Raw genomic sequence first — 21,668 nt, 5'->3', positions numbered from 1 at the left:
ATCATGTAACTGCAATCAACGGCTGTTGGGGCCGGTTCCTCCTCTCCCTCGAGCCCCCACTGCATATGAATGGAGCCATCTCCGCCATGCCTGGCGGGCCGGATAAATGCCTCCAGGCTAAAGCATTTGGCCCCCCCCCCTCTCGGGTCAGAAGTTTGGGGACCCCTGAGGTAGAATTTCAAGGGGTTGCCGTGAGTTGGCGGCTACTTAACAGCACGCTTTTACCTTTTATTTATTAGTTGGACATCCCAACCCAGGAGGGGAAGCAGATTGGCCCCTGGAGCTGGAACAGGGGCATTTGCAAGGGGCAAATGCGCCAGCAGTGGGCAGACTTACCCTGGTTAGCAGGCACTGTGCAACTTCATGGCACCAACCTGGAAGCTGCTATCCCGGCCCAGGCCCATTGGTGCAGAAAGCCGCACTGGCATGACCCAGAGCATTCCTGGGTGGGCCAGGGGGTGGAGCAAACCTTCCACTGCCCACCCAGCCCCCATGTGGCCTCTATCCCCTATGAGGGATTTTTCACTGGGTTTTTTTGTGCTTCCTGTACCGCAGGAAAGCCCTCTGCAAAGGGCCTGCTGAAGTGGTGCTGTCCCCGCCCGCCAGTCCTTTCTGGATGGGGTTGTCTCTTTATGAGGCTGTTGTGAAGATAACCACGAGGCAAGAATTATGAAGCGTTTTGTATCACTCTGTTCTGGGGCACAGCCGCCAAGTCCACTTACACGTAAAGGCAACCTGGTTCTGCTAGTCTGGATGCTGCACAACTCCACAGTGTCAGGGTACCCAAGTCCCCCCTGCTGGGTGTTTGTTCCGGAGCTCGCTCTTCATGCAAACACCTATAATAAACAAAAGGAGGAAACGATCAGGCATTTTGTTTGAATGATTAACTCACCCTGCTCTGAAGGCGCTGGAGCGAGCAAAAATGCACTTTAAATCATATTTGCAAGCAGGGTGCCTCGGAGAAACCACATGGGAGATGCTTTGTGGGGGTAGGGGGAAACATACTTATACACACAGACCTTCCTTCCAAGTTTCTGTAAGCTCTCAGCGGCTTCATCAGACCAATTTCCTCACCTCTTTGATTTTTCCCTCCTTTTAATGGACTCTGCTGCTTTTAACCATCTGGTTGCCAACCTCTGTGGTAGGACTGGAGTGAACTGATCTCCAGACTACAGTTCCCACTCCCTCCCCTCCCCAAACCCCTTCCTCTTCCGGCTTCACCCCCAAAATCTCCAGGCATTTCCCAAGCGAGGGTTGGCAAACCTTCACACAGGCACACCCATGTTGTTACAGCCAGAGTAATATGGTCTGCATACCTGAGGAGTCCCTTCTGTAGACACCATTATCTTTCTTAGTGGTTTTATTTAAACTCAGACTTTCTGCCCAATCAAGGCACTTAACACATAAAAACAAAATTTCCTAAAAGTACATCATAAAATTAATTAAAAATGGACAGACAAAACCAAAATGTCTCCTCCCTTGCCTTCAGGTGGCCTGGTTTTATTGCTTCATGTCTTGGCACAAGTCAGCCCATTTAACGTTAGGTAGAGAGATGAAGCCAAAGTCAGACTTGTATACCTATTGCCTGTCTCTAGGCTCTTTCTATATCTTTCTGAGCTCCTGTGATGTCATGGAATATCCACAAAGATTCCATCAGGGTACAGAAAGCTGTCAACAATAAAACAAGTGATAAACACTTCTTCTGCATGGCAAACAAAAAGACAGAGCTGAGTGGTAATGTAGTTAAAGGTGTCAGACTAGGACCTAGCGTATCTGGGTTCAAATCTCCACTGCACCGTAAACTGCCATCAAGCCAGTCACTGTCACTCAGCCTGTAAGAACAAAATGGGGGTGGGGTGTTAATCATATACTGCCCTGACACTCTTGGAGAAAGAATAAATCAGTCTGGCTGAGGGAAATGTTTCTCACGGTATTTGGAAACAGAACAATATGGGTGGCTGTCAGAAAGATAGAGAAGAAAAAAGAGCTTCAGCGGCCTGAAGGATGCAGGCCAAGAAGCAAAGGGCCTATCAACAATTCAAGAAGCCAATTTCATATATCTATCTGAGCTAAACAACCAGACTTTAGCTGATAATTTTTGGAAGATATATATCATACCCAAATACCCCTCTAGAGGGAAATATGTATCACCACACATTCATGGATACAGTATACCCTGCCTCGTGAGGTGTGAGGTACAGCTTTCTCACTGTAGCTGAGGTAGTCATTTATCAATCCACTCCTACTGTATTTCCCCGAAAATAACACAGGGTCCTATAAATTTTTTTGCTCCAAAGGATGCATTAGGGCTTATTTTCAGTATTTTTCCATGATTTTGTGCCCCCCCCCATGTGACCAATCAGCTGCACTGGGGAATCTGTAACTAGGGCTTATTTTTGGAGTAGGGCTTATATTTCAAGCATCTTCTAAAATGGATGGTTCTCAGCTTCCTTATGAAACACACACACACACACACACACAGAGAGAGAACTCAAGTTGTGAAAATGCTTGCTAGAAAAGCAACTGTTTGGACTAGTTTTTAAAAAGATATGAACCTGATGGAAGTGTTGACATGCCTTCAGAAGTTGAAAGAAATTTTCAGATATTTAATTACAAACTTTACAGCCCACCTTTATCCACTCCTCAGGGCTACAATAGCAGCTAAAAGATTAAAAGCTCACAGAATTAAAACACACCTGAAAAACTATTAAAACCAACCGAAACATATGATTAAAACAATTTAAGCCAAGCTAAAATACACATACAAAAACATAAAAACAACAATTAAAACACAGAGCAGGAAGGAGGGAATTACTGAGGTAACATCAGACTAAATAAAACAGTATTTGTCCTCTGGCAGAAAGACTGCAACAGATGAGTCTCTCTGGGGAGAGAGTTCCAGAGTTTTGGGGCCAAGACCAAGAAGACCCTTTCCCAGGTTTCCACTGCCTGATCCCAGAAGGTTGGGGCACTTGAAGAAGCCAGGGAGGTGTACAAGAGAGGGAACGCGAAGCAGCTGGGTTTGTAAGAAAGAAGACAAACCTTCAGGTATGCCAGTCCACAGCCTTTTTTGGAGGGCCATGAAATCTCAGTTGATTTATGTAACCCTGCAGAACTATACTAGAAAGAGTCTTGTAGCATCTTAGGTAAAGGTAGTCAGTCCTCTGCACAAGCGCCAAGTCAATAGTGATCCAGGGTGTGACAGTAGATCATGATGTTTACTAGGCAGATTATGTTTACGGGGTGGTTGGTCTTCCCCAGTCATTTACATTTCATCTTTACCAAGCTGGGTACTCATTTTACCAGCCTTGGAAGAATGGAAGGCTAGGGCAATCTTGAACTGGAAACTGGAAACCATCTTCTGTCAGGACTGAACTCAGGTTGTAAGCAGAGTTTTTACTTCAGTGCTGCAGCTCACCACTCTGCACCACAGGGCTCCATTTTAACCCCAGAACATATATTTTGTAGCCTATTTAATCAAATGCCTGAAGTGAAATTTCAGCCAATAGTTATGTGTGTATGTATTTTTATATAATAAACTTTCTAACAATAAAAACAGTTTGAGGGTAGAGGTCTACCCCGGTCTTCTGGCTGATGATGGGCAGTCTTCTGTGAAGAATGATCTAGTTTGGGATTTCCTAAACTGAGAAAAGGGGTGGACTAAATGGCCTTTAGGGGGAGAGATGGGACATTTCTTGGCCTTTTAACCCTCTTTTCACAATTCTTAATCTCTGTATGTGAGATTCTATATAAAAATCAACACACTGAGGTTTGACTTTCAGCACCTGATGAGGTGAGCAAAAACGTGCAGCCTTCAAGGTGCTGCAAGGTTCTTTGAGAGGGAGGTTGCTCCTGTGGCTGTCAACCTTCAGGTGGGACCTGGAGACCCCAGGACTCACAGCTGATCTCCCAACAACAGAGATCCTCTGGGGAAAAAATGACGACTGTGGAGGGGGGACTCCATGGCTTTATGCTCTGCTGAAATCCCTCCCCTCTGCAAGCTACACTCCAAATCTCTAGGAATTTCCCAATCTGGAGTTGACAACAGACTAAGACAGCTACTCCACTGAAATGTAGAGCTATACCAAAAACCCATTATAGTATAGTGATGAATTGGAGACCCAAGAATTGTCAACTGATTAGTGCAGACAGAGATTTGGATACCCAAAGCTGTTGCAGCACAAATTTACCAAGGCGAACCTACTGATGACTTGCATATATCACAAAAGAAGCTCAGGTGGCAGGCACATGTATCACGCAACCAAGCTTCAAGCACAGCCCTAACAAGAAATCTGCCATCCAGGCCTTTCAGCATCTGTCACGTTAAAACTTTGCCAAAAAGGGTGGGGTGAAGTACACTACTAGAGTTGTAACAAAATTCTTGCAGGGTACATTTCCCTTAGAAACAGTTGCTATTTCAGAGGGTGTGAAGTTTTTTTTTTTTTTCCAAAGGAACACTTCTGGGGTGGGAGGTGGGGAATCACTTTTCATGAAGAATTATAATCCATCCTCCTCTCTTGGCAATGGATTCGCTAATAGGGAAGAACCATTTTGAGAGTCACACCGGAGATCACCTCCACCGGGTCATCTTCTCCAAACCACCATTTTAAAGATACTTTTAAAAATCTCTGTTCGCTCACTCCCTAAAAAATGACCAAAGTGGAGATCTCTTCTCATAGGATGTAAAATGCCTCATCCTCATTTCAGTTCAGCCCCAAATACTACTTGCATTCTTTTGACAGCAGTCTGAATAGTTCAGACTAGCCCGAACTCATCAGAACTTGGTAGCTAAGTAGCGTCATCCATTATTAGTATTTGGATTGAAGACCAACAAAGACCAGGTTTGATCAGCAGAGAAGAGCACTGGCAAACCACCTCTGCTTAGCTTTTGTTTTGAAAACCCCATGATGAATCATCATAAGTCAGTTCCAACTTGACGGCGCTTAGTAATTATTATTCTTTTGATTCAATAGACCAAATAGGCCATCTCAATGTCCAAGTTTGCTAATACAGTGTTTACTCTGAATGCCTAGGGCAGGAGTCGGCAACCTTTACCACCCAAAGAACCTTTTGGACCCGTTTTTCACAGGCCCTGAAGATCTACCGAGCCGGAGAGCCAGCTCCGGTTCAGCCCCTCCACTCTCCTTTCCTTCCAGCGCTGCTCTGGAGGGCTGGAGGGACACGCCCACACTACCCTCCGACCTCCAGGCCATGCGGAGCCACAGTATAAGGCTGAAAGAGCCGCATGCGGCTCTGGAGCCGCAGGTTGCAGACCCCTGGCCTAGGGGACCAGGCTGCATCTTGTCCTGTTAGGATTTCAGGTAACTAGAAAGGATCAGGAAAAAAAGTTTTTATCTGGATATCCCCTGCCAGAAATGCCTGTGATGAAATTGAAGGGCTTTAAGGCAGCTTCATATGTTCATATGGCCCACAAGTTCTGGTTTTATCCACAGGCTGATGTGAATAATTGCTGGTTTCATCCCAGCATGCTTTGCTGTAACCAGAGATCTTTTTTGAAACAGACACAGTCTAACCTAATTAAGTCCGCTAAATGCCTCCTCCGTTCCTTCTTAAGATGGCGATAAACTGCAGACAGTGGCTCCTGTTGTGATCAGCAACATCTCCCCTCCCCCCCCCCAATTTATTTATCTGACAAAGAAAGAATAGCTCTGATGAACTAGGAAACTCACATGCTACTTTGTGATTTTTGCTTGGTCCTAACCAACTACCTCTCTCTAAAACTATATCTGCTTTTCCTCTGCTAATACTATCACTCCAGAAATATCTGCTGGCTTGGAGGGATATGCTGGGGGAGGCAGGTCATTGCCAGCTGATACCCCTTTGAAGAGAAGATTTGGATCATAGCCCCAGCGCCTCAGGCTCCCTTTGACAGACAGTATGTCACATACAGGTCAAGCAGCCAAACCAGGTCACTTGACAGCAATAGCAGTTCAGTCTCCTGGGGGCTCTAGGCCTGGTCCAACCCTGCTTGAGGGAAACAAGGATAAAGGCAAAGAGGAAACACTGGTTTCCCAAAGAGCCATGTGCACTGAGTGAACAGTTGAAACGGGAGACTGTGGTCCTAGAGGGCTTGGAAGGAGAACCCCTCAAAGGTCAGAGAGTTATTTCACTGTAGCCTTGTGCAGAAACTGAGGCCCGTGAATGCATATGTTCCCACAAACCTCCTAACTTGTACCATTGCACAAGAAGAAGAAGAAGGATTTGGATTTATATTCCCCCCTTTCTCTCCTGTAGGAGACTCAAAGGGGTTTACAATCTCCTTGCCCTTCCCCACTCACAACAAACACCCTGTGAGGTAGGTGGGGCTGAGAGAGCTCCGCAAAGCTGAGACTAGCCCAAGGTCACCCAGCTGGCGTGTGTGGGAATGCCCAGGCTAATATGAATTCCTCAGATAAGCCTCCCCAGCTCAAGCAGCAAAGCGGGGAGTCAAACCAGGTTCCTCCATATTAGAATGCACCTGCTCTTAACCACTACGCCATTGCTGCTCCTCTTTGGCAGATACGCAGGGGAAGAGTAATGGATTCAACCAGCTGAACAGAGTAATTTTGTTTAAGAATCACTGGCTATGCTTTAATTTCTGTGCCAGTTTCCCTCAAAGTGATGGAAGTACGGTTGCCAACCTCCAGGTGAAACCTGGCATTCTCCTAGAACTGGAACCAATCTTGAGACTATCTAGATCAGAGGCATAGTTCCAAGGGGATGGGGGGTGCACAACGCACTGGGCGCGCACCCCTGTGTGGGTGCGGCGAGGACATTCCAGGGGCGTGGCGGGGGCATTGCGGGGCGGGGGGGCAGAGGATGCACCAGTGCACCGGGCGCTTTCCCCCCTTGCTATGCCTCTGATCTAGATCAGTTCCTCTGAAGGAAATGGCAACTTTGGAGAGCGTGCTCTCTGGATTCACATCTCTGCTGAGTTCACCTTCTTTTCAAAAGTCCACCTCCACCTAGCACCAAGAATTTCCCAAGCCGGCGTTGGCAACCATATATGAAAGCACAGAAACAGGGACTCCAGGAGCACAGCTTTCTTTTTCAGGAGAAGGTACCCCTGAGCCCAGACTGCTTGTTTATATATTGCCAGACAGAATCTGCTCCATTCCCTTCCCAGGATACCGCCATCTATCATAGAAAGAAGGACTGTGTTCTTGCAAAATCGGAGCAGAAAATATTTCTGGCATAAGCATCCCTCGCCTTCACTGAATGCTCTCCAGGCAGTGGGAGGGGAAGAGTTCAAGGCATTTACTCTTACATGTAAAGCATCTATGAACAGCACAGGTATACTTTCTCTATGCCTTCCTACATGCGGATGCAGCCTTGCAAACTTTCATGCACTGGTTCTCTTAACACAAGAGTTAGTAAAAACAGCAGTAAGAAACATTTACACTGCTCTGCTGACACATAACACAGGTGAGCAATGTGCAACTCCTCACACGCTCTTGATGCCAGCCACTGGGGCCGGGGGTGGAGGTGGGGGAAAGCAGTCAGCAAGGGCCCAGTGCCAAATACAGGAGCATCAGAGTAGTTAATCTACAGATTACTTGGGCCAATTGACCAGTTTATTCTTAGTGCCAACGCAATAAAGGGAGCTCATACTCTTAAGGACTCTAACTCGGCAAGCACAACCTAACTGCACTTTTCCAAAAACATTTTCCTCGACAACCATGAAGGCTAGAATCCTGCTTATTTTTTTAAAATTAGGACTTGTAATGTTGAGAAAATTGAAAACCAGGTTTAACACATTTGTGTCCTGACTGATACAACTAATCTGACTTATTGAAGGATCTCTCCCCGCCCGCCCCCCCCCCCCCACATTTTCTGCCTCCTTCCCAGCTCCAGAAAAGTTACTTCTGGGCAGACATTTCTAGGATATCATGAGCTGATAACATGTGTGGCCCCTGTATGCTCAGGTCTTCCTCTGAGCCAAGACGTAGCCCTCAGTAGTGTAGCGCCCACAGGGCGGGGGGAGGGGTGATGCCCCAGATGGAGCTGTGACAGAGGCGTGGCCAGGCTGTGGAGGGGGCGTTCCGGGACAGGAGGTGCTGTGACAGGGGCACAGGGCACGCACCCCGGGCGCAATTTCCCCTCGCTCCGCCTCTGGTAGCCCTAGAACCCATTTTTCAGCATCAGAGCTCAACTCTAGAACTTTTCTCCTTGATAACTACTACATACCCACCCATGTTTTAGGATTACAGGGCATATCTTGTAGGCAAAAGGGTCTGGGTTGTATAAGTCTGAGAACCTCTCATTTTAGAAATTCAACACAGTCTAAGCACACTCTCCCTATTGGCTATACCAAAGAAAGAACCACTAAGATCCCTCACTCCCCCTCCACTGCTCCACTAATGCCATGAAGACTTAATCCCTGCACTGATTGGATTGAGAGCCATTAACAGCCCAGGGGCCAAACAGAATTGCAGGCCAAGAAAGCACGATATGTTCACACCACAAGTGTGAACTCTGAGATCTCTGCAAACTTTGCAGCGCCCTTCCCCCACAAATAAAACTCAAGTTGAATCACTCCCCCCCGCCCCCAGTCCATCTCATACAGGTGACTCAAAAACATCAATGAGACTGGACAAAAATGTGGAACTCTGTCAGGAGCCATCCCTCTTATGTTACAATGGTGCATGGAGAACTCCTGTTTATAGACATGCACCTCAGTTACAGCTGATTCCTACCACATGACGCAACATGCTCGCACCTCACAGACACAAGCAACCCGACCATAAGGGTAAATGAGACAGTCTTAGGAGACAGACTTTGGGCTCTGTTAAGGATGGCATCGGGAGATGGGCCATTTAAGGTTTTCTCAGGAATAATGTTTTCTCAGGAACTGAATTAACAAAAACCAGGAATTAAATTAGCAGAGCCAGCGTGGTGTAGTGGTTAAGAGCAGGTGCACTCTAATCTGTAGAACCGGGTTTGATTCCCCACTCTGCCACTTGAGCTGTGGAGGCTTATCTGGGGAACTAGATTCGTCTGTGTACTCCAACACATGCCATCTGGGTGATGTTGGGCTAGTCACAGTTCTTCGGAGCTCTCTCAGCTCCACCCACTCACAGGGTGTTTGTTGTGGGGCGGGGAGGGAAGGGAAAGGAGTTTGTAAGCCCCTTTGAGTCTCCTTACAGGGATATAAATCTTCCTCTTCTTCCTCCTTCTTCAAAACATACAGCACAAAAGCATATTATAGCCCATGTGTGTATCATGGGCTTGCCCCCATATCAATGCACATGGCTGCATACATAAACACTCTAAAGAGAATCCTGCATGCACCAAGTAAGAATAAGAATATAGAGATTTTTGAAAAGGAACTACATTAACAGAGAAACAGAGAAACCTGAATCACACACATGAGACCCGAACACTGATACACAAAACAAGCAGGCACTCTCTTGGGCAGACAGCTATCCAAGCCCAGAGAATGATTTGTGGAGTAGGCACATATGCATACAGAAATCACAGTCAAACATGCAGCACACACCTAAAGAAGCAGTCATATGAACCGACAAGGAAGGCATCATTTCCCTTCCAGACATCAGTGCACACATAAAAACACAGCGGGGAGGGAGATTCAGAGGAGGGCGAAGCAGAACACAAGCCTTATTCACACACCACCTTCAACCCCATCAGCAGCGGATACCATACCCAGCAGTCCAGCCTGTATCCATCCACTATGTGCCAACAGCAGGGACAGATCCCCTCCCCTCTATTTTGCTCTAAGCTACCTGCAAAGAGGAAGGGGGAAGACAAATCCACTTTATGCTTGTATGGCAAACCAATCTACCCCCAGGGCCTGATGGATACAAGCAGCAAGAGAAGGGGCTGGAGCTAAGGCTGCTTGGTTTAGCAGCGCAGGCAAGGGGAAGGGAAGGGGAGTGGGGGTGGGAGACAAAGGGGGAAAGAGAAGATTCTGTCTCAGGCAGCCAAGGAGGAACGGAGCCAGGGGAAATCCTCCCCGAGTCAGTCCATTTGTATAGAGGGGAGGGTATTACAGAGGTGTTTAGAAACCGCACAGCTCCATTGGGGGGGGGGGGCGGCTATCGCCACCTCCCATCTGCACCCCATGCTTGGCAGCCTCAAGGCAACGATGTCCAACATGACTACCGTGGTCACATCTGTGTTACTAATCTAACTTAGCAACCTCCCGTCTGCCTTTCGAGATGTCATCCAGAATTGCCTATGTGCCTTTAAGCTCAGCTTTACAGCCATAAGGCCTTTTTTTAAAAAAGAAACTGAGTATCTGTGACAGGTTGCTGCCACTCCGGGGGTTTTTTCCCCTCCATCTCCCCGCCTCTCCCACCCCCACCCCCACCCCCCACAGCAGCAGCAGTTCTTTTTCAGGCAACCACAAGATACCATCCTCCAGCTGTCCTCACTCCAGGTATTCCCTGGCTCCATGGAAATATTTTCCCAACGTGCTTTGGTCACCTTTCCCAAGACGATTGTTATTGTTAGTTTTTAAATTTGTATCCTGCTTTTCCGCCTTTTCCGGACCCGAAGTGCCTCATCATCACATAATTCTCCCTCCCTCCTCCAGCTTATCTTCACAACAGCCTTGCGGGGTAGGTCAAATTGAGAGACTGTGACATGCATAAGGTCACCCGGCAAGGTTTCCATGGAAGAACAGGGATTCCAACCTTCTTGCCCCAGGTTCTAGCCTGACAGTCCAACAATACCATGCTGACTTTTGAAGACAATGCCCAAAGCATTTTTGGGGGAAAGATAGATAGGAAGGTGTGATTACTGCACCTCCCCAACCATAACTAGATCTATATTTCACGCCACCCCCACCCCTCAGCATACACACTGTTGGCAGGCTTTTTACCAGTTCTTAAAAATTAATGGTAATAGGTATATTTAAAACTATAGCAATGTAGAAATTATCGATTTAACAACATTCCTGGCAAAAAGCTGTCTGCCTGCTGGGGAGGGGAATGGCAGATAAAAAAGAAAGACTGGGGAATCGCCAAGTACTCCATTGTAATGAGAACAATGCAGTGTCTCCTATGCCAGAGATATGAATCAATACACAATACCAAACCCTGAGGTCTCTGTCCCGCTTTCCTTGGGAAGCTGACCCAGTCACTCACCTCATTCCCTATAATCTTAGATCCCTCCCCATAAAGAGAGTCCTTCATTTTTTTTAATTTCAGAAAATTTAGTGATCCTTTTTGGTGGTTGGTGTCTATTAGCTTAGCACAGAGATGCCATCTGTCTTTAGAACTGGATCCTGTACATTTACTTGTACATTCCAAGCAATCTGACATTCTTGACAATTTAACATTTAACTTTTAAGCTGCTGTATTTCAACAACAAGATTGTGGAGCCATCATCTTCAATAGGGACTTGTTCATTTCATTAGCTTTGTGTTTAATTGGAGCCATTGTCCATCAGAGTTTAGCTCCAGAAAACAAGAAGATTCTGGCACCAGCTCTAGGCTGGGAAATTCCTGGAAATGTTGGAGATGGAACAAAGGGGAGTATATAATGCGACAAGAGTCCACTTTTCTAAGCAGCTATGTCAGGGGTGTCCAACTCTGGCGCTTCAGATGTTCATGGACTACAATTCCCATTAGCCCCTGCTGGGCTGATGGGAATTGTAGTCCAATTGGCCATGCCATCAATGGCTGATGGGAATTGTAGTCCATGGACATCAGTGGCTGATGGGAATTGTAGTCCATGGACATCTGAAGTGCCAGAGTTGGACACCCCTGAGCTATGTGATTAACCATGCAAATCTATGGCAAGCTACTCCAATTGACATCAGCACTGCAGTGGAATGATTCTACAAAGCATTGCACAAATGGATTTCTGCTAGGATTGCCAACCCCGAATTCCTGGATATTTGGGGGTGGAGTCTGGGGCGGGGCACATTTTACGGGAGGGACCTCAGTAGGACATAATGCCAAAGTCAATTCTCCAAAGAAACCATTTTCTCCAGCAGAACTGATCTCTGTAGACTGCAGACCAACAGTAATTCCAGGAGATCTCCATTCCCACCCCTGAGGGCGGGCAACGCTAACTCCTGCTCTTCTAGAATGATCATTTGCAGGGAGCTTGTGGGCCAGAATCTGCTTCTGTGGGCAGGGACTGAAACTAGTGTTGTGATAAATGAAGAGATGGGCAACCCACAAGCCAGCTGGATTTTGTTCACAGCTCTCAGAAATGCTCATGGGATAGAATATTGCTGGAGGTCGGCATCTGATGTTTTAAAAAACATCCCAACAGAGGATACCCACTGGAAGCTGGGCAGGTTGTGTTCATTCACTGGTGAAAAAGTGACCCTTTCTGCATACAAAAGGCACTGCTTTCATCAGCATTGCCCTCCAATGCCACTCAAAACAAACTCCAGGTCTCAGTCTGGTTTCCATTTAAGGCTTCGACTTATTTTTCTCAGCCCAGCACTCCAACCTTTTACAAGACTCCGGGATGCCTTTTTTTGCAGATCTGCACATATGGTGGTTATGCACACATGCATAAGAGCCACATCAAGCGACACAGACACAGCTTTGCCTCATGTAATCTCAAAATCACAAACTTCTCAACTGAGGCTTTTCACATGTTCAACACGGAACGAGTTAGGCCTGAATCAACCACATCAATGTATTCTGGGGGGGATGAGGTGCAAAGAGGCAGAAAACGAGAACAGCAAAACCAAGGTGAGAAAGTACAGTTTAATCCAGTCCAGATTTAATTTACATAGTGAGATGAACTCAAGTCCTCATGTTGCAAGCCTGATTTATGCTACCCGCTATCAACTGAACTGCTGCGATCTCCCCCAAAGAATCGGGGAAGCTGCAGTTTAGTGAGGATATTGAAAATTCTATTGGATGGCTTCCCTAAGAAAAGGGAAGAACAGTTAAACTGGTTTCAGCTTGTGCAGCAGGCATGTTCACAGTGTCTTGGGTCTGCTCCACTGTCTGCGATATCACTATCTCCCAGATGGCGTTCAAGAACATGGAGGCGGAAAAACGTTGTTCCTTTTTGAAAAGACTAGAGATGCACACTCCCAAGCATTTGGAGCAGAGAGTCTTCCAGATAGTCAAAACTCTATTCAGAACAGGCCCTGGTTAGTTGGCCTAGTCTTGGTGGGAATAACAGCTACAACTTACAACCTTTAAGGCCTTACGCGGCCTGGGACCCTCGTATCTGAGAGACCGCATTACCCCATATGCCCCTACTCGGCCTCTGCGATCAGCAGAGGCCAATTTGCTGGCGGTTCCTGGCCCCTCGATGATGCGGCTGGCCTCCACACGGGCCAGGACCTTTACGGCCCTGGCCCCAGCCTGGTGGAACACTCTTCCTCCAGCTGTCCGGGCCCTGCGGGACCTTGGTGAGTTCCGCAGGGCCTGTAAGACCGAGTTGTTCCACCGGGCCTTTGGAGTGTCCAGTCGCTGAGTGGCGCCCCCTTCCCCCTCCCCCTCTCCTTCCCCCCCTGCATCTTTTTGCACATACAATCTGATGCACTTTACCACCTATTATCCTCCCAGAGAGGAACCTGACCCCTCCCTTTTCTTTTTACTGGGGTGATCTTAATTGAATTGGCCATAATAGGGCACCTATTATGATACAAACCGCTGTTTTTAAGTAGCTTTTAATGGATTTTAGTATTATATTGTTGTTATCGATTTAATTAATTGTATATGTGAATGTTGTTCACCGCCCAGAGCCCCCAGGGGATGGGGCGGTTTATAAATCGAAACAATAAATAAATAAATAAATAAATAAATAAATAAATAAATAAATAAATAAATAAATAAATAAACTGTAGGTGGAAGATACAGTTTCAAATCCTGCAGGAAGTCAACAATTTGTCATGACTGGGGCCCCATCAAAGTTAAGAACTTTTACACTCCACTGAGTTTGGCAGATGGCATTTAGTGGAACTTGTACAGAATACTTCTAAACACATTTATTTAGAAATAACTGAAGTGAGCATTATATTTTTGTTGGCAAGCAAGATCAAGTTAATTTATAGTGTAATGTTCCCCATTACTTTGCATGGGGATGAAAGTTGGCCAGTGGAAAAAAACTGACAATAATAAAATGGATTAATTTTAAATGTGGTGGTAGTAGGGAGTTTTATGGGTACCGCGGACCACCAAAAAGACAAATCAGTGGGTTCTAGGTCAAATCAAGCCTGAACTGTCCGTAGATGCTAAAATTACTAAACTGGATTACCAGACTTTGGTCACATGATGAGAAGACAAGACTTACTGGAAAAGACAATAATGCTAGGAAAGACAGAAGACAGTAAGAAAAGAGGAAGACCCAGGAAGAGATAGATAGACTCTATAAAGGAAGCCACAGACTCAGTTTGCAACATTTGAGCAAGGCTGCTAGCCTGCTAATGATAGAACGCTTTAGAGGACATTAATTCATAGGAATGCCATGTCAGAAGCGACTTGACAGCATTTAACACATATGCACAGTATATTTAGGACGGAAGCTCTGAAGACCAGTCCTATGCATGAGTTCTCAGAAATAAGGTACCACAGAGTAAATCTCGCTGAATTGAGTAAGAGCATGTTAAGTCTTAGCACTTGATTTCGGTTGGAACATGTCATACATAAGATTCAAATTATGTCATCCCAAACAGAATTTATACCCTTCTAAGCCCACTGACTTCAATGGATTTAGAAAGATTTAACTAATGAGGATGGCACTAAAATGGAATAGGTACACAGACAGCATCGTTAATTCAAAGCTTTTCCATCATAAGAGGCAGTAGAATGGTTAACAACCTCAAAGGTAACTGTTGAAACACATCTCATTGTGTCAAGCCTCTGAAGATGCCAGCCATAGATGCAAGCGAGACGTTAGGAGAAAAAACTACCAGACCATGGCCACACAGCCCAGAAAACCCGAAACAGCCCATCTCAAAGATTATTCCAAACCTTTCCATTCCACCTTATCTTCCTGGACTCACAGTGATGAATGATAACACGATAAATGGCAAAGGCATAAATTAAAACACATTAAAACACACAATGTATCAATTTAGGGGGAAAAACCAGGCTTAACACACCCAAGAGTTAAAATGCACAGGCAGTGGCATACTGCTAATGGAAACATGGGGTATCCAATGTCCCCGGGCTCACACCGCCAAGCCCAACCCTCCTCCCGGCCTCCCCGCAGGCCGGCTCCTGCCCTCCCCAGGCCCTGGGGAGGGCAGAAGCCACCCTGCAGAGAGGCCAGGACGCCATGGCGCAAGCCAGCCCAGAAGCCACCCTGCAGCTGCAATGCCCCCTAAGCCCTGCCCTCCCTGCTGGCTCCCTGGCTCTGGTAAATGGGGCGTGGGGGGCTGCGGGGAGTCAGGGAGGAGGCGTGGGCAGGTGGTCATGACGCAGGGCGCAGTTTAGCCCTGGTGCGGCACTGTGCACAGGATCAGCAAAGCCCAGATCTGTGGGAAAAGTGTGCTCTCTATCAGATGCTCTCTGGAAGAGGCCTTTCCTTGCATGCTTTCCTAAATATGGCAAAGGGAGAGGCGTCCTCCTCATTTGTTCTGGCAGGCCAAGCCAAAGGACTGAACCTACCATGGAAAAGGCCCATGGTCACTTTGGCCATGTGGGCAGCTCTAAAGGAGGCATCCAAAGGAAGAGGTGGTCTGATAGGCTCCTTGTTTCTATATATTGACTTTCTTGCGTTCTTGCCACCTTCCAGGCAAGCTAGGGAGATAAAACTTGAACATTTGAAGCTTGCATTCATATACGAAATGGTTAAGTCTCAAAGTCTCAAATTAAAATACCCCCAACCAATATTTCATTCCTGTTCAAGAGTTTCTATTGTCCTTCACACAGACGGACCAAGTTCTACAAAGATTGAAAAGATTTAAAAAAAGAGGGACTATAAATTAGAGCATCCCCTCCTTGCAAATTGAGGAAAACTGATCATTTCAAAGGCATAACTTTGAAAAACTGCTATGTCATGGGGGCGGGGGGAGTGGTGGTCCTCACATGTCTGAACCTGAATGTGGAAGGGGTGGGTTCTCTTAGAAAGAGAGGGGGGAGGCAATAAAGTCTGACAATTTTCAACTATGCGCCAAAAAAATTTTCCTAACATATTTGGGCCGGGGGAAGGAAACTCTCCAAAGAAAGGAGACAAGATTGATAAGAACACTGAAAATGATCACAGAGGTGGCCTATTTATGAAGTCAGATGAGGGTGCCTTAGGGAACGTATTTTAGGTGCCATTAAAAAGGGTTCAGGACAAGAAGAATACTGATTTCACCCAAGGCATACAGCTCCCTCAGAACCTTCTCTTGCCAAAGCCTGTAAGAGTCTCGGAGCTTCTGCAAAGCTCCCGGTTATTTATTATTTATTCCATTGATTCCCTGCCTCTCTGCTGCCTTCGCGGAAGATAAGGCAGCACACATGGGATTCCCAGGAGGTCTCCCAGCCAAGCGCTGACCAGATGGGCTTTGTTTCAAGGCCAGGCACCTTCTAATCGCACAGGAGATCTCCAACACCAAACTGTGCCCCATGTTGGTAAACAAGAGGAGGGGGTCCCCTTTGGATTTTCTGCTTTAGGAACCACAGCATCTTAGAGTCTATTCACATGTCACAAAGACCCTGTGGCTGACAGTTACCCAGAGTGCTTAATACGAAGGCACTTGGGGACCCAATTCAGATTGAGACTATAGCACATAAGAAGGATATTAAACCTCTCACCCCCTGCCTTTTTCCCAATCTGAAAAGGCAACGGAAGCTGATTTTGTTGTGTTGGGGAAATTCACATTTGTCTATGAAACGCACATAAGTTTCTCAATGGGCCTAACTCTGTGGCCATTTCAGGGTAGAAAGGCAGGTGGGGGGAGGGGGAACTAAGCTTTTTATCCCGTTATCCCAGATGTACAGCAGTGGATCCAAATCATGCTCCCAAACACCTGGATACAGAGTTCCCAACATGGAACTCCCAAGCACACATTTGTTGATAGTTCACATGTCCACCGTGCCGATTTTGCAACGTGTGAAGGAGTATTGCTAGATTCACTTTATATTATCTTTATATGACAGCGATGGTGAACCTTTTCGAGACCGAGTGCCCAAATTGCAACCCAGCTCACTTATTTATCGCAAAGTGCCAACATGGCAATTTAACCTAAATACTTAGGTTTTAGTTTAGAAAAAACGGTTGGCTCCGAGGCGTGTGTTACTCAGGAGTAAGCTTGGTGGTAGTCGGTGGCTTTGCTTTGAAGCAACCGTGCAACTCTTCCAATAGATGAATCACGACCCTAGGAGGGTTTACTCAGAAGCAAGCCCCATTGCCAGCAACCGAGCTTACTCCCAGGTAAAGGAACAGCAGTGGTGTAGGAGGTTAAGAGCTTGTGTATCTAATCTGGAGGAACCGGGTTTTCATTCCCAGCTCTGCCGCCTTAGCTGTGGAGGCTTATCTGAGGAAATCAGATTAGCCTGTACACTCCCACACACGCCAGCTGGGTGACCTTGGGCTAGTCACAGCTTCTCGGAGCTGTCTCAGCCCCACCTAGCTCACAGGGTGTTTGTTGTGAAGGGGGAAGGGCACGGAGATTGTAAGCCCCTTTGAGTCTCCTGCAGGAGAGAAAGGGGGGATATAAATCCAAACTCTTCTTCTTCTTTTTCTTCTTAGTTCTTTGCATGAAAATCAGTGGGGTTTAACAGTGTTTAACAGGGTTACCTACACTGCTTCCTCAAAACTAGATCTTAGGTTTAATGCTAATAATCAAGCCCAGTGGCCCAGGCCAGCCTAGATGTGGGGGGGGGGGTGCACTCTGTTTGTGTGTGCCCACAGAGAGGGCTCTGAGTGCCACCTCTGGCACCCATGCCATAGGTTCGCCACCACTGTTATATGACATCATCCTTCACATCCTGTTCTGCAGAACAATACTTTCTATTCTAAATCAAAGACTGACCTGACTTTTTCCTTATACCTTAACTCACAATAACCCCCACCCACTAGACTATGGAGTGGAGGAAGCTTTCCGCACCTTTCTAAATAAAAGCAGGGTTCTCTTTCATCTTCCTGAAATGCAGTCATAAGAGTTCAGCATAATCTATCATCTTAACTACTGCTTTGAAACAGGGAAATTCTTTTACAACAGCAAAGTACTATTTTGTTTACACACGCAGACCAAGATACACACACATAAACGTTCACACAGGCAGGAACCCAGATGAAACAGGGCAATTACTCAAGGCAAGATCACATGCTTCCTAAGCACAAGGCCCTGCCTTCCGTTCAGTTTTTTTGCATCTCCAGTTAAAAGGATCAAAGGCAGCAGGTGTTCAGAAAGATCTTTGTCTGCTTGAGACCTTGAAGAGCTTCTGCCAGTCAGATTAGAAAATACTGAGCTGAACAGACCAGTGGCCTAACTCAGTGAAAGACAACATTCAGATATATGCTCCGTGCTGGAATCTAGAACAGGAAAGAGAGTTGGCAGGCAGAGGCCAATGGAGATGAACAGACCACCCATCCCCTACACTGGGAAGCCAGGGCTTAACTTAATCCAGGGCATGTACCCCTCCCCCAGTCCTCCTCTGAATGCCCTGCCGCCTCAGCAGCCTTGAAGGAGAAAATTATAACGACTAAAAACAAAACCGAGTATCCATATTTGCATATACCCTTTCGTTTCCCCGGGCATTCTCGCTTTAATGGCAATCTGCTCCCCCAAATCAGGAGGCGAGGTTATGGGGGCAGGCAGGGGATCGGAACCCCAGAACCGCCCAGTGAAACCAAGCACATTTTGGAGCACGATTCCCTTTCTACGCTTTATTTAAACCAACACATGAGGACCACTGCAGCGCCTGCTACATGCGGCGGCGCGGGGCCGGGGGGGGGGGGGGCTCCGACAGGAGGAGGGACAGTCCTTTTTGTTTTAATAGGGGCCATCTGGGACTTAACGCCGCAGGCAGGGAGTGCCCGAGCGAGCAGAGCGGCTCTTCCCGGCCCGGGTCTCTATCCGAGCGCGCGCGCACGCCCTCCGATCATGGCAACGCATGGGGGGCGAGAGAGCGCACAAATGGAGCTGCTCAGCCTCCTTCAGCATCCTCTCCTGCAGTCGGCCGAGCCGCCGCCAGCCCTCGCTCCGAAGAGTCCCCCGGCCTGGCCACAGGTCCCAAGGGAAGAGGAGGAGGAGGAGGAAGGGGAAGCCACCAGGGTCGGTTGAAACTGGGCGCCCGGGGCCAGGTGCCGCATTGACCAGCTGCCCACGACCGTGCAGCAGGATCTGGGGGAAGCAGCCGGGATCCCAACCCAAGCGCGGAGACAATAAACAGCCCCTCCCCTCCACCAGATCCCGCGGAGCCCACCGACCTCTTCCTCCTCCTCCTCCTCCTGCAGGCGCCCGGCGTCTTCCCCTGCTCAACGTGTGCCCTGTGCGCGCATCGCCGTTCCCGGTCCGCTGCTCCAGCGTCAGCATCACAGGTGGCGCCGGGAAGGACCCAGAGGCGTCCGGGCAGCGAGCAGTCTCCTCCCGCTCCTCCGCCCTTCGATAGCGAAGCCCCACCAGCCCCGGCTGCGGAATGGGGCTGCCCAGCCCCGGCTCGGCTGGCCAACAAGCCCCCGCCTCCCAGCCACGAGGCCGGATCAGCCATTGGGCGCCTGCTCCGCCATTCACGGGCAACCACCGGGGGAGCCAAGCCCACACACTGCCTCCGCCTGGTGGGGGCCAGGATGGTGGTGCCGCCCGCCCGGGCAATAAGGAGGTGGCCCCGATCCTGGCCTTTTTCCAAAGAGGGGGTGTTACAGACCTGCCATCCCATGATGCAGAATATTTCCTCCCCCTCCGTGAAGGGGATCTAGTAAAGGTAATCATGTGCATGGCTTTGTGAATGGGACCTCAGAGAAACTACACAGTGATTACAAGAGGGAGCCCCAACACACGACCAACCAGTGCAAGTGAGAATCCTCTTGATCCACCTTAGTTAAGATACAAAAGTGTGGGGAGGGTTGCTGATAGTGTCCCCAATTGAAATCAAAGAGGGCCACGTGTGGTAAAAGAAACCAAGCGAGATGGGTATCAAAGAGACGGTGTTTCTATATCAGAATGCCTAACGGTATTCCTTACTTCAGCCAAAGAAACAGGAGTCTCTCATTTCAGATATAACATTTCTGGTGCATCCTTTAAGTCGATAAGGTATTGTGCTCTATTGAGGCAGACTAGCATACTGTCTCACACAGTAGACAACCTGTTTTCCCCAAAAGCCAACCGGGCATAATAGATGCCAAAGCCGCCTTCCTAGCACAGGTATCCAGAGGTTTAATACCTCTAATTATGGAGGTTTCTTTTCAAAGTCTTGATCCTGCAACCCGCCGCTCAAATAACCAGGGCAACATCCCATCCTTGTTTCAGGGAGCAAGTTAATGAAAAGGTGCCTTTTTGAACAAAACCTGAAGGACATAAGAGTATGGAAGTTTTCCAATTCCAAGAGCTTTGCTTCCAGAGTTTCCAAGTCTGGGACAGAAACCTGAGACCAGTAAAAAGTAGGTTACAAAACCTAACATCAGTCTCTGAAATGGAAAGACCCCACAATTACAGAGAGAAGAAATGATTGGAAGCGGGGAGGGATGATAATCAGAATATCCTGCAAGTGGATGTTGTGGCAGTCTACAGAAAAAAATGGCTTGTAAAAAACGACATATACCAGTTTGGGCTTAAATGAATCTCTAGTGCAGTGGTTCTCAACCTTCCTAATGCCACAACCCTTTAATACAATTCTTCATGTTGTGGTGACCCCCAGCCATAAAATTATTTGTGTCTCGGTTCCTAAGACCATCGGAAATATGTGTTTTCCGATGGTCTTAGGTGACCACTGTGAAAGGGTTGTTCGATTCCCAAAGGGGTCGCGACCCACAGGTTGAGAACCGCTGCTCTAGTGCAAATGCAAAACTTATGTTGTTTAGAATGCACATTTGAGGTCTCTTCAACTTTCGTTCTGCAGTAGCAATATTCACAGTTGGCCCAGATAACAAATGTGCTTTTTACCATTGACGTGAAAATAGTCTCTGTGAAATTTACTGAGGTCAGTTGAGAAAACAAAATTGCACTTGCCTATAACAGTTGCCCATTGAGTGTCTTCTGTGCAGGCGCGCAGGGCCATGTGGAGAACTGACCAGACTAGAAGTTTGAGAGTACCTGAAGTGCTCCCCCCACCTTCCATCCCTGAAGCTGACAGTGGTCTGGTTCCTGCCCAAATGGTCATATGACGGAGTCAGGGAAAGCTCTCCTCCCTTTGCCCACTGTGGAAGAGAACTAATAAAACAAACGGCAGGCCCGCTACAGGGGAAGGAGGGAGGGATGCGTGCTGCACAGAAAACGCTCAATAAACAACAGTTGCAGGTATGTGCAACTTTGTTATCGCTGTCCTGTCTTCAGTGCAATCACGCATGGGAGAGCAGCAAGAGCGCTTACGAAGGGTATGAGCTTGTCAATGAAACAATGATTGTAAAACTGGTCTCTCAACAGCTGCATCTCTCCTGCAATCCACACAGATGGAGTCATGCCAGGAACGTGGTCACAGCACAGATGTCCTGGAGATCAGCCCTTGCAAGGAAATCTGCTGAAGAGGCTCGGGCAGAATGAGCCCTCAGTGAAAGTGGACAATGAACCTTAGCATTGCTATCTGCTAGTTCGACGGCTGAAATTGCCCATCTAAAAAGGAAAGAGCAGCTTTG

General features: G+C 47.5%; 1 protein-coding gene across 1 annotated transcript in view; it reads right to left on the bottom strand.

Annotated features, from left to right (window-relative positions):
- The window catches only part of SPTBN2 (spectrin beta, non-erythrocytic 2), a 115,024-nt gene extending 95,495 nt beyond the window's left edge, over nt 1-19,529 (bottom strand). Inside the window, exons 1-2 of the mRNA XM_048504517.1 lie at nt 19,308-19,529; nt 723-836 (exon numbers count right to left, since the gene is read on the bottom strand). The gene's annotated coding sequence lies outside the window, so the exon portion shown is untranslated. The remainder of the gene's footprint in view (nt 1-722; nt 837-19,307) is intronic.
- Between the last annotated feature and the right edge of the window lie 2,139 nt (nt 19,530-21,668).

This window comes from Sphaerodactylus townsendi, linkage group LG01 (assembly GCF_021028975.2).
Source record: "Sphaerodactylus townsendi isolate TG3544 linkage group LG01, MPM_Stown_v2.3, whole genome shotgun sequence".
Classification (NCBI taxonomy): domain Eukaryota; kingdom Metazoa; phylum Chordata; class Lepidosauria; order Squamata; family Sphaerodactylidae; genus Sphaerodactylus; species Sphaerodactylus townsendi.
The sequence above is the reverse complement of the archived record's forward strand: the minus strand, read 5'-3'. Positions and strand labels throughout refer to the sequence as shown.